This window comes from Lathyrus oleraceus, chromosome 5 (genome assembly GCF_024323335.1).
Source record: "Lathyrus oleraceus cultivar Zhongwan6 chromosome 5, CAAS_Psat_ZW6_1.0, whole genome shotgun sequence".
Classification (NCBI taxonomy): Eukaryota; Viridiplantae; Streptophyta; class Magnoliopsida; order Fabales; family Fabaceae; genus Lathyrus; species Lathyrus oleraceus.
In genome coordinates, this window is record NC_066583.1 from 283,668,060 (window position 1) to 283,682,176 (window position 14,117).

The following is a 14,117-nucleotide window of genomic DNA, read 5'->3' on the forward strand; positions in this document are numbered from 1 at the left end:
TTTTTGCAACACCTCACAAATGGTATTTGAAACTTGTTGGAATCATCATAACATGCCAAAATCTTGTGGTTTGAAAATTGACTTTTGAAATGGAATTGGAAAAATGAACATAAGCCATCACATGTGGAATTTCCAAAATATGCATCCAATCAACATGAACCAAGTTGCAACAGCTCACACATGTCATTTTGAGAGTGTGTGAGCTGTCCATGAGGTGGCAATGAGCTGGCATGTGGAAATACAATTTTGCCCCTAGCTTGAAATAACCACTTTTGCTAATCATTTCTATTTTGGTTAATTAGTGTGATTAAGTGGTAATTAAGCTTGAGTATATAATCCTAATCACATCTAAATCATAACAGAATGGCACCATTCCCAAAATCAGATCTCAAATTCATCACATTCTCTCAAATTCTCAAGAACACATAGAACTTCAATTGACAAGAACTCTCTCATTTCTTGATCAATCTTCGAAATTCCTTTTGCTGCCAATTCCTCTCATCATCATCATCAACTGTTTTTGAAGTTTGAATCAAGAAGAGCTCTGAATCGTGACTGTACAAGATGGCATCATTCATGGCAAATCAAGATTCATTGCATTAGAAGTTGATTCACTCGAACCTGATCACACTACTCACCTTCCACAAGCTTCTATTACATCTGTTTGAAGCTAAAACGCGCGAAGAACATCAACATCTCCACTGCCATTCCAGGTAATCGAAAATTCGAATGTCACGATTCTTTGACTGGTCATATGCGTTTTATAGTTCGTTGAATGTAGATTTCAGTGATGCTTTTAGTTTAGGAAATAATGAACTGTAGCTCATGTAATCTGGATTCAAAGTTTCGATGCAAAACCCTAACTCGATCGATCCGTAGGATTTAGGAACTTGTAGGTTAAATTAGGTTGATATTTGGATTCTACGTTAAGAGACGGTTCCAACGGATATTCGTTTGCTCATTTTGGTGATGATTTGATGTTCACGTGTTCTTGAGGTGTTCTAAGGAAGAAGATGAGATTTCTGGGAATATAGGCTTGTTTGATCCGAATTTTCATTTGAATTTTTAAACCGCCTGTTTCCCGCGCCCGCGTTCCATATTTACAACTATGCCATTGGTTAATCCATTTAATTTAATATAATTCAAAAAAATTGTTAAAAATCATAAAACACTTTAGAGAATTCATAAAAAATTAATAAAAAATCAGAAAAATATGTGGATCGTTTCCTTGACTTCCTAATTGACTGTAGAATTTGATTGACTTATTTTTGGAAGTTGTGCTTGGGGAGATTTTAGTTTGACCTAGGGTTGTTTCACATGTGTGCATTTTTTATACATTCTACCATATCCATTGTGAAATCCTCATGCTTACAAAGAAATGTTTGAAAATTTTTGTGGTAATTGTAGACTGGCTAATGGTTATTTACATGTAAATTTCATGGATTTTGGATCCCTGGTGTTTGAGTTATGAATTTTGGAACCTAGGTGTGACAATTTGTGTCACACCTCATTATGTCAGCTTGCTGGATTTATTTGAATGACCTAGACTTATTAGAATGATGTGAAATTTTGCATGGATGTTCATTAACATGTTAAGATGCTATGTGAATTTTTGTGGAATTTTATGTGGCATTTTCAAATTGATTGCTATTTTTCATCTCTGTTGGTCAATTGTGCAAGCTTGTGTGACATAGGTTGGTAGATCTTATGTGAAATGCTCATATGGTATTGAATGAACATGAAATTTGGCTTGCTGGTTATAGACACATGACAGAACATGATGCTTTTGGTCCCAGTCATTTCTTTATTGTTTTCATTGAATTATGAATTTTTGAAGTGAATGCATGTGTTGAAGTTGTGATTTGGCTCATATAATTGTGTCTGTTTTTGTTGATTTTCATTGACATGGTTTCCTTTGTCCAATTAAGCTAAAATTTGACATGCTGGACCTTGATTATGTCCTGTTTAGGTGTAAATTATTTGAGGATTTTTGGAATTGTTTTGATATGGAATTGAATGCGATAGTTCTGTTTGGATGTTTGGTGTTCCATTTGAACTAGTTTGATTTGTTTTGTGCATAAAATGAACATGATGAATGATATGGACATGGGACTAATTGTGTTGGCTTTTGTTTGACATTAATTTGACTTTGGTTGGAGATCCCTTGCTGTTTAGGAATTTTTCTTGCCTTTGGACCCTAGGCTTGGCCTAGTGGTCTAGTTTCTAACATTTGATTGAGTTTTCAGGATGAAAAGGTGCAATGCTTATGGAGAATGATCCAAGTCAATTCAATTGATGTTGTTTGATGTTTGTACACTAACATAACTTTGTTTTGTAGGTTGTGAAGTTTGGGCTTGAGCTCATAGCTTGCCTTTGTTGTGCATTAGTTTGTATAGTCTGACTGATTAATACTTGCTGTTTATTTTTGTCTGTCTGAGTACTAACTGTGTTTGACTGTTTCCAGGTACTTTTAGTTGCTCAGTTCCTTGTGAACTTTTGCTTTGCTTTGCTTAAGCAACTTGCATTGAGGTATAACTTCCTAACTTCATGTAGTCTGGAGACCCGGTCTGTTATTTGACCGGGAAAACTGTCTGAAGTCCTCCTTAAGAGGCGATGCTTGTGTGTGTTTAATTTTGTGCCTAAGCAGGTGAAGTCCTCTATGAGGCAATGGGTGGAAGTTAGGGATATGCAATCTATCCCCCACTATTCTGTGTGTCGTCCCTCTGCTCACACGGCTGTGTGTTGATGCATTGGGGCACAAACCCAAGATCTGTGCTGTCGCACAATCGAGTCAGAGTCATTGAGCGTAGAAGGGTCCCTCCATTCTGGACCCACGTTCCCTTGTCTGAAGCTCTCCCTGGTCAGGGATAAGAGCTGTGAGGTCTGATCCTCACTTCACCTTTCATCTGCTTCACCTTAGCCTCGTAATGGCAAGGTTAAGAGCAAACACATCCCGTACAGATGACTTGCTAAGGCAGTCAAACCTATTGTGTGAGCCCACTTGTTTGGTTATAGTGCGTGCTATGTGGATATCTGTTTGAGATGCTTGTTCTCATTTGATGTATGCTTGAATTATTTTGTATGCTTGTATGCTTGCTTCTTTCTTGGATAGGAGTAGTTTGCTTATGCAAGTAGGATAGAAAACTGAACTTAGGGTAACGATGCATGACAACACTAGGCTCGAGTCCAGCTCCCTGGTAGTGTGTCTTCCCCTGGTTTCTGGCTAGTAATTCAGTCCCTTGAGGGGGAACTACATCGCCCTGATCCTTGTTCCAGACGAGGTATGTAGGCAGGTGGTCGTGCGAGACCACTCCGGGCAAACTTTTTTTCTTTTGTGTGTGTTTGTTTGTTATCTGATTGTGTTCTGGTTCGGATGCCGACGTAAGTCCAGTGATTGGCGGTCGGGCTCCACGTTTGCCGTTTTGTGCGTGTTTTGGTTCGGATGCCGACGTAATTCCATCCAGTGGTTGTCGGGCTCCATGTTTGCCACCCTTGCTTGTTTGTATGTTTTGTGTTGTTTGGCGTGCGTAAGCCGAACTACAGTGGCTCTGATTCTTGTTCCAGACAAGATATGTAGGCATAGGATGCGATGTCCTATCGAGCTCCCTTCTCCTAACCCCACCTGCGTTCCCCGTGTGTGTGTGTGATGTTTAGCAACCTATTCTTTTCTTAGAACGTGGATCCCATCGAGTACGACGGACGTGAGGGGTGCTAATACCTTCCCCTTGCGTAACCGACTCCCTTACCCTTTCTCTTTGGTCGCGAGACCATTTCCTTTCCAGGTTTCTCTGAGCGTTTCCTTTCCCTATCTTGGGATAAATAACGCGCAGTGGCGGCTCTGTGTGTGTTTTTATTTGAGCTTCGCCGGTTGTTTTTTCGCGGATGCGACAGCTGGCGACTCTGCTGGGGATATAAAAAGATGTCGACCTGTGCTGGTCCATCTTCCCTGAGCGAGTCCTTCCTAGCGTTCTAGGATAGTTTAGGTTGCTTGTGTTGTTTGATTTATTGCATTTATTATTCTAACCAGTGTATATATTTGCATTAATATTTGCATGCATCATTCTATCATGTTGCCGTCCTCTGTGCAGGTGGTTCCTCTGTTTGGGGTGGGTGTTCTGAGTGGGGCTAAAACCCAGGCCCGAGTATACACCTAGGACTAGTGTGGTCTCATGTCGCCTCTTTCGTGTTAGGTTAACATGTGCTTGGCAGCGTGATGTACCACAAGCCGGACGAGGTTCATTTGATAGTGCTTTCCTCTGTGGAGTATCCACTTTGGCTTAGTTACTTCATCTGAGCTGTTGACTCTCGTGACCGATCATTTCCCGGATCTTTGGTTTAGATGATCTCAGGAGAGCTACAATGGCACACCCGAAAGGGCAAACCCATTGAGTATCTCTGCCCGATTGTCGAGACCATTATCCGCCTTAGGATAACCTGATTAGAATTTACCTGTGAGGGGAGGGTGATTCTTTCAGATGCATGTTCAGATGGTGACTCAGGTGGTGACTTTTGGTTCTGTGGATTGGAGTCCTATTTATGAGTCAGATTTATGGTCATTTATTGCTGAGACGCCGGAGTGCTGTCCGTGATTTATCAGTGGGGATCCGTTTATTTCTGGATTCCCCGGGCCGAGTTATTTATCAGTGGGGAGCCGTTTATTTCAGGATTCCCTGGGCCGATTCAGATGATTGTGGGTGTCTGCACAGAGACTGATGATGATGATGATGTATTTGTCTTCCGTTTATTTCGGAACCCTTGAGTTGGATTTGTGGTTGCATGTTTTCCCTCAGATGGTTATGATCGGTTCAGAGATCCGAGCTGTGATTCAGAGCAATAGATGATCATAGGACTTGGAGGATGGCAATGCATTGCATTCATTCATCTGCATCATTCTCAGTTTGCATTCATCTGCACCTAAACCACGTTTAGCCATATGGGGAGTATTATCGATTGAGAATCTGGTTGAGAGACATCCTGATGTCAGAATGTTATTGTCGAAATTTTATCTGTCTCGATGAAACCAGAATCAAAGGACAGAAGCTCCCTCATATGGATAGACGTTGCATTCATGCATATTAACCTGTTTGCTGTTTTGTAGGAATCATTGCTCGTGCTCGTAGAGTTGTACCTTTGCACTCAACCCGTCCTCACAGATACTTCACCAGACGCAATACTCCCAGACTGATGGATCTCCCAAACACAGATGTTCTCGAGCTGAAAGAGAAAATGAATGAACTGATCAACATCATGCAGGGTTTTGCAGTTGGTCAGAAAGCTTTGGCTGATAAGGTTGAGAAGCTCGAGCGGGCTTCAGCAGCGAACAGTGGGGTTAATCTGGATGGTGTCTCCAACCAGGGGCTCGGTGGATCCAGAGACGGTGGAAAAAGAGCAGCTGTGGGTATGGTGAACAACAATGCTGGTGGATTTGGTGCTGCTACTGGCGGTGGGCCCGGTCTGGGGCATAATCTGAAGGATAATCTGTTGCCTCCATTCTACGGGTTTGACGATGACAGGGAGGAGGGCAGAGAGGCTGATCAGTTTTCTATGCTGAATGAGCCGTTTGGGCAGTATGGTGCCCAACCACAAGACAAAGAGATTCAGTTGCTGGCAGAGAAGGTAAGGGCTCTGGAAAGCCATGTTACTCCGGGATTTGTCAACATGTTCAACATGGGGCTGGTCGAGGGGATTGTGATCCCACAAAAGTTCAAAGCGCCCGCGTTTGACAAATACAATGGGAGTTCCTGCCCAGAGACTCACCTTCAAGCATTCGTTCGCAAGTTTCTGCGTACACGACGGATCAGAAGCTCTGGATGTACTTCTTCCAGGACAGTTTGTCCGGAGGATCTCTGGAATGGTACACCAAGCTAAAATCTTCTGATATCAAGAGCTGGCAAGATCTTGGCGATGCCTTCTTTAAACAGTATCAGTTCAATGTTGATATGGCTCCGAGTCGTACCCAGCTGCAGGGTATGTCTCAGAAGAATCACGAGGGGTTTAAAGAATATGCCCAAAGATGGAGGGAGTTGGCTGCCAGAGTTCAACTTCCGCTGGTGGACAGAGAGATGTCTGATCTCTTCATGGGTACCCTGCAAGGGGTTTTTGCTGAAAGGATGGTTGGTTGTCCGGTAACCAACTTTGCTGACATTGTGGTGGCAGGGGAGAGAATAGAAAGTTGGCTGAAAATGGGGAAGATACAAGGTAATGCTTCGTCATCAGGGTCGAAGAAGCCATTCGGGAACAGTCAACGCAAGAATGAGGGTAATACCAGTGCGGTCTACGCTCAGAGAGGACCCAGTAGGGATCGTTACTTCCAGCACACCGCTGCGGTAACTATTCCTGCTGACAATCAGCCTGCACAACAGCAACAACAGCGTCAGCCATTTCAGCAGAGGTCTCAGAGGGTAGGATATCCAGTCAGGAGGAGGATGAGTGATCGGCATTTTGACAGGCCGCCTGTGACATATTCTTTCCTATTGAAAAAGTTGAAAGATATGGGGCTGGTACAGTTGAGGACTTTGGCACCTATGGGACCTGATCAAAGGCCAGCCAATTTTGATGAAAATGTCAAATGTGAATTCCATTCGGGTGCTCCCGGGCACAGCGTAGAGGACTGCAAAGCTTTTAAGCACGTAGTCCAAGACCTGGTGGATTCAAAAGCAATCAACTTTGCTCCATCTCCCAACGTGAATGCCAATCCCATGCCGGCACATGGTCAGGCGATGGTGAGTGCAATTGTTGAAGATTCGGATTACGCCTGTGCGGTAGGTGGAGAGACTGACAGTGACTGCAAGTTCAGTGATTGGATAAAGCCGTGCGTACCAGGAAGCTGGAAGGCCTAAAAGATCAGCACTGTCACTCATTCGGAAGAGTAATGATTTCTGTTTCAATTTTATTTGCATGAAAGCCTTGCGTGTTGCCCGACACGTAATGGTTCATTGTAAGGGCCACCTCATGTTCATAATTTGCATTTTCTGCATCATTAATAAATGGATGTTTTTCAGTCAAAAAACGGTGTTCCCTGTTTTTCATTTATTTTTGCAGTTTAAAAACAAATAAAAATGGCAATGTTTATTTTCATTTTTTCTCCTTTTTTGATTTGTCTTGTTCCGAATGCAAAAAAATAATTCTCCGGATCTCGTTGATAACAATTTGGTTACCCCTCATATGACTTCGACAATCCGAGCAATCAGGCTGAAGAAGAAGGCGAAGAAGATGGTGATCTGCTGGAATTAGCCAGGTTGTTAAAACAAGAGGAGAAGGTGATTCAGCCGCATGAGGAGCGGGTTGAGATTGTTATTCCGAGCACTGCCGAGGTCAGGAAGGAAGTGAAAATTAGAGCCGCTTCAGAGGCAAGTCGAGAGCAGAATGGTAGTCCGGTTGAAGGGACATGTGGATACCTTCACCTGGTCGTGTCAGGATATGCCAGGGTCGGATACCGATGTCGTTGTGCACAAGCTGCCATGGAGGCGAAACGCCGGTGCTACTTATCAGAGAGCCATGGTGACTTTGTTTCATGATATGATTCATCGTGGAATCAATTGCTATGTTGATGACATGATAGCAAAGTCCCATACGGAAGTGGGGCATCTGGCAGATCTGGCCAAGTCGGTTGACTGGTTGAGACAATTCAAACTGAGGTTGAATTCAAGTAAGTGCACTACCAGAGTGCGATCCGGTAAGCTGTGGGGTTCGTTGTCAGAGAGGAGTCGAGGTTCATCCTGCTAAAAAAAATAATAATAAAAAAAAAAGAAGAGAAAAGAACAATAAGAATGCCTGAACCGAGGAAAAACAGAAAAAGAGGTTCGTGGTTTCTTAGAAAGATTGAACTACCTGTCATGGTTCACATCTCATCTAACAGCCACGTGCGAACCTATATTCAAGATGTTGAAAAAAAAAGATCAAACGGTCAGGTGAAATAATGATTGCCAAGGGGCATTGAAAAAATAAAAGAATAAGTTGCAGGAACCTCTGATTCTGATACCTTCCGTGGAAGGAGCGATTGTTAATCTGTACTTGACAGCCCTCGAGGGGTCTACGAGGTGTATTGGGTCAGCATGACGAGTCTTGTCGAAAAGAGCATGCAATTTACCTAAGCAAAAAGTTTACCGACTGTGAAACAATACATTCACTGCTCGGGGAACTTGATGTACTTTGGCATAGGCTGCTCGCCGACTGAGACAGTATATGCTGGTTCATATCACTTTGTGGATTTCGAGATGGAGCTGATCAGGTGGATTTTTGAAAGAGCCAGCAATGACCGGACGGGTTGCGAAAGGGCCAATGATTATTGATTGAACACGATATTCGATATACCTCTCAGAAAGCAATCAAGGGGTGTAGTGCCTGATTACATCGCCCAGCAACCCGTTGAGGATTATCAACCGATGAAGTTTGAGTTCCCTGATGAGGACATCTCGAGGTGCTCCAATCGAAAGATTGAGAGTAACCGATCCCGGAGGAGGGGCCTGACCCTGAATCCGAACGGATTCTGATGTCTGATGGGGAGGTTAAGGTGAATGAGTTTTTGTTGCCCGGACAACGTTTGAATGCACCGACGGTGTGGTTGTGCAGAAAATGGTGGTAACCTACAGAGACTGGCATGAGATGTTGCCATTTGCATTGCATGGGTATCGAACGTCGGTACGCACATCTACTGGGGCAACTCCTTTCTCATTGGTATATGGGATGGAAGCGGTATTACCTGTTGAAGTTCAGATTCCCTCTTTGAGAGTCCTGATGGACGTGAAGTTGCAAGAGGCTGAATGGGTAAGGACCCGGTACGAAGAGTTGAGCCTGATAGAGGAAAAGAGGCTAGCAGCCATCTGTCATGGGCAGTTGTACCAGCAAAGGATGAAACGTGCTTTTGACAAGAAGGTACGACCTCGGGTATATCACGTAGGTGATATGGTGCTGAAAAGGATCCTTCCTCCTCAAAACGATCGAAGGGGCAAGTGGACACCGAATTATGAAGGTCCATTCGTGGTCAAGAAGGTTTTCTCTGGCGGAGCCTTGTTGCTAATGACCATGGATGGTAAGGATTTTTCATCCCCTGTGAATGCGGACGCAGTTAAAAAATACTTCGTGTAAAGAGACCTGCTGGACGAAAAGAATAAAATAGTCCAGGCAAAAATGGGCATCCCGGCGAACCAAAAAACAGAAAGAAAGGTTCGGGCAAAAATTAGGGATAAAATGAAAAAATTGTACACCTGGCAAGTCAAAAACCTGAAAAGGCGACTTGGGCAAAAAAGGGTATCCCGGTGGACTGAAAACCCGAAAGGGCGGTCCAGGCAAAAGAGGGATTGAAACGAACAACTGCGTCCAGCATGATCGTTTGCGCTTTGGTTAAAGCATCAGGGATAATACCCGGTAGGGATCAATCAGAAGCGTCTTGTTCAGAAGGCAGAAAGCAAGGAGAGTCTGAGGACATATGGGGTGTAACCGAGTTGGAACTCGATGAGATCACGGGTTTCACATTGCCATTAGGATAGATTTTTCCTTTTGTGCGCAATTACCTCTTTTCAGGAATTGTTTCCTTTGTATTGCTCATTTGAGCCACACTTTTTCAGTCAATAAATGCATGTTCAGTCAAATTATTTTGTTTTTGTTTTTCATTACCGCTTTGATTGCAAAAACATCCAGATATTTTTGATAAAGAATCTTTGCATTTTAAGACATACAGGTTCCCTTCCAATGCATGTTTATAAGATTGAAAGCTTGAAATCTTATTTGGAAGGTTGAGTGACCCAAGTGTTGAAATCTTGACACGCCTGGGGCACGGTTTTATCTAACGATCTGTTTTGCAGGAACTGTTAGGCATTTCCATTCACTTGCAGGTTGTGGTGTGGAAGCTTTGTAACAAATCCCCAGAGAGTTCGCTCAGGAACTAATATATGAAGGAAAGAATGAAGAGGCGTTGGGACGTCCGACGACCATTGAAATTAATCAAGAAGACTCTTCAAAGTCGGAAAATCGAATTTCTGTATTAGTCCCAGGAGTACATCCCTCGTCGAGCGCGGAGCGACTTGGAATATAAGATGATGGAGCAGAAAAGGTCCAGACGAGTCTGGGAATTCTCAAAAGTGGAAAGCTGATACGAGATTGGGAGGTGGATACCATGGTTCGACGAGTCGACGGGTGTTCTGTACCAACTTTTCTCATTTCCCAGCGAGGTCCCCAAGCAGAATGAGAGGACCAACTCCCCAGCAGATCCAAGGTCTGTGACTTCCCCAGCCGAGTCAGGATGGTTATCCCGATAGGTTTAAAACGGTGTTGCCTCAGCAGCCAGGTCAGAAGGTTGCTACTCCCCGAGTGGAGCGGGTTTCAATGAAATATATCTCCAGCAGTGTTCATCCTACCAGTGGATTGGACAAGTTCCCGTAGCGGACGGATTTTGCATCCCCAGCTGAGTTGATTCTACCTATGGATTGCATGGGTAATCCCCAGCGGAGTGGCATTCGCTTCCCTAGCAGGGTCAGGATGGTTATCCCCAGCAGGTGACAGATCGAGGCTTCCCCAGTCGACAGGCCTGGAGGTGGCTGTTTCCCCAGCGGAGTATCTGTGAGCATTTCCCAGTGAAGTCGTCAGGTATCTGTGAGGGTTCCCAAAGCAGAGTCGGGATTGATATCCCCAGCAAGTCAAAAGACTGTATCCCCACAGAGTGTTGGTGGTTCCTATCCCCAGCATTTCCTCGAGCGGATTGGGTGCAAAGGAGGTTTTTCCCCAGCAAGGGTTGCCTTATTCCCAGCAGCAGTACTATTCCCCAACAGGGTGGAATCGGAGTATTGATGAGTTCCTCAGCAGAGTGTCTCGTGCTCCTCGGAAGAGTCCCTTGAGGGGGATACTTTTTATGCATTCATCATGTAGAGTAAGCATAGCATGTTGCATAGAAAAAATAAATCGCGTAGCATTTCCATAATTATGGAGCATTACGCAGAAAAAGATCATGCATCATTGTTGCAAGCATAGAGCTAGTCTCAAGCCGTGGTTACCGTTTGAGAGGTGGTTGTGCCAGAAAGCGAAGATGTTACTCTGTGGAGTTTAGCATCATGACGTCAGATCAGCAATGTTCCCCAGTAGTGCGATATTGGAGGAAATGTTTCCGTCGGATAGAGATGGAAATAAAATCAGAGGACGTTACGCGATCAGCGCGATTCAAGTCGTGGTTACCGCTTGAGGATTGGTTTTATCAGACAGTGAAGGTGTTACTCCGAGGAGTCTAGCATCATGGTTTTAATCGAGGATATTCCCCAGTAGTACGATACTGGAGGGTAAGTTTCTGTCGAGCAGAGATGGGAATGTTAATCAAGAAAGTTTCGGGGTTCAAGAAAAACAAGAAAGAAGATAATCCCCAGCTAAACGCGAAGTGTTTGTCTGCCAGGGTTGAATAGAGAGCAGTCGGCTCAGGGCTTGTCATCCTCAGCATGGGTCGTTGTGGCATTCCGGCCAGTTTCCGATTTCCAGATCGAAGAGGTTCTCAACAGTCAGGACGAAGAACTTGTGGCATTCCGGCCAGTTTCCGATTTCCAGATCGAAGAAGTTCTCAACCATCAGGACGAAGGACTTGTGGCACTCCGGCCAGTTTCCGATTTCCAGATCGAAGAAGTTCTCAACCATCAGGACGAAGAACTTGTGGCATTCCGGCCAGTTTCCGATTTCCAGATCGAAGAGGTTCTCAACAGTCAGGACGAAGAACTTGTGGCACTCCGGCCAGTTTCCGATTTCCAGATCGAAGAGGTTCTCAACAGTCAGGACGAAGAACTTGTGGCATTCCGGCCAGTTTCCGATTTCCAGATCGAAGAGGTTCTCAACAGTCAGGACGAAGAACTTGTGGCATTCCGGCCAGTTTCCGATTTCCAGATCGAAGAGGTTCTCAACAGTCAGGACGAAGAACTTGTGGCACTCCGGCCAGTTTCCGATTTCCAGATCGAAGAGGTTCTCAACAGTCAGGACGAAGAACTTGTGGCACTCCGGCCAGTTCCGATTTCCAGATCGAAGAAGCTCACGATGATTAGATCGACGCAGCTTGCGGCAATCCGGCCAGTTTCCCGGTATCCAGACCGAAGTGGTATCCAGACCGAAGAGGTGCAGACCAAATTGGTGTTCAGGCCAAGAAAATGGAGGGAGAAGAGGTATTTTCCGGGGTTCAAATGGAGAAAAGGAAATGCTGAGGTATTTTCTGGGGTTCAAATGGAGATGGAGTTGAAGATTGTATCCGGGATGAGGTCCTCAGGATTATCTTCTGATCATGTGTTACCTTAGACTCTGGCTGAGGCCAATGGAGGTCGTTATAGGTGTCTTCTGAGGAAGAGATGCACATGCTACCTTCTTTATGAAGGTTTACCCTTTGACATGTCGCCCTCAGAGTGGTGTTGGGTGTTATTTCCGACGTTGCCAGCGGAATTATCACAAGAAAAAGGAGATACTGAGGTATTTTCCGGGGTTCAGATGGAGAAAAGAAATACTGAGGTATTTTCTGGGGTTCAAATGGAGAAAAGAAATGCTGAGGCATGTTCTGGGGTTCAAATGGAGAAAAGGAGATGTTGCGGCATTTTCTGGAGAACGGGGTTCATATTGGCGATCGAGTTATCGTCAGGCGACTGGGGTTCAAATCGGAGAATGGGGTTCATTATTTTGGCAAACAGAAGAACGGGGTTCAAATGCGGTGATCTAAGGATCATTGGCGTAAAAGAAGATTTCGGGGTTCAAATGCAGAGATCCAAGGATCGTTTGCGCAGAGAAGAATTTTTGGGGGGTTCAAGAATGCGGTGATCTGAGGATCAGTTGCGAGAAGAAAATTTTGGGGTCCAAGGAAATAAAAAAAAGAAGAGGGAGAGCAGAAAATTTCGGGGTTCAAGAAAATAAGCATAAAAAGAAAGGAATAATAATCCCGAGCGGATGAGTGGTGTTCAGGCCATGGTTATCCCTGCATTACCATTTATTTTGGTATCCGGGTCGACGTTTTTCGAGTTTGTTTCTTCGCCGATGCTGACGGGCGTTGTTAATTATTATCCCGTCAAAGTGCAAATTGTTCGTCTGTTCTTGGTATTCAATCACTCTTCATCCTGATCATCTGAAAGCCGAGGCTATTCATATCGACAGGTTCACAGTGGATTGAATAGGGGCAGCTGTAACACCTCAAAATTTGCCCTCCTCTCTTGGGACTAGCATTATCATGTTGCATATCATTTTTAGGTCATTAGGCATTGCATATTGCATATCATGTGGTTACATTGTGCAAGCTATCTTCCCAAGTCTTGATTAGAAGATGAGGAAGTCAAAGTGCAAGCCTAGGGTTTATTGACTGATCACGGGCCATCTGAGGATTGGGCTGTAAATTAGGGTTTCATGGTTCTCAATGGATATTGGTCTTCATCTTGATTGAAGTGATACATCATCATCATCATGATTTGGTTTCATCAAGTGTTGAAGCAGATTCCTTGAGATTAGGGTTTTGACCACTGGTCAACCCTAATCAGTTGCATTGGGCCAATCAGGGCATGATCAGGAGATGGGGTTTATGATGGATATGGGGTTCATTCTTTGGTTATATTGTGCTTATTGAGACTAGGGTGTCACCCTTAGGCCATTTCATCAGAAGATTGGGGCTCAGATTGATCTATGCATTGCCAAATTCATCTATCAGATGAAAAGTCAACTGTGGTCAACTGTACATGATCTGATGGATTTGGAGGTGGAAATGAGTTGGATACACTTCATTCATGTTGGAACAAGTGTTATTTGACATCTCAAAGCTTAAGAATGGAGAAAATCAAGTCAGAACAAAAACTGCCGAAAATAGAAAGTGACTTGTAGTGGAAGTTTCCAAAAATGGAAAGTTTTTGACCTCAAGACCACGTGTCCAAGGAAGCTTCAAATGAAAATTTGTTCAACATGAAAGTTGTAGATCTTGTTCTCACCTTTCCAAAAAGTCCAAGAACTTGAAAATCCCATGTATGGTTGGAAAATTATGGTCCAGTGAATTTCAAAAATGACCCATAATCAGGAGGGCATAACTTCCACATGGATTGTCCAAATTGGATGTTCTTTATATGCACAAACTCCATTTGACATGTACTTTCATGGTGCATAATTGTATTTCTTCAAAAGTGGTCAATGCA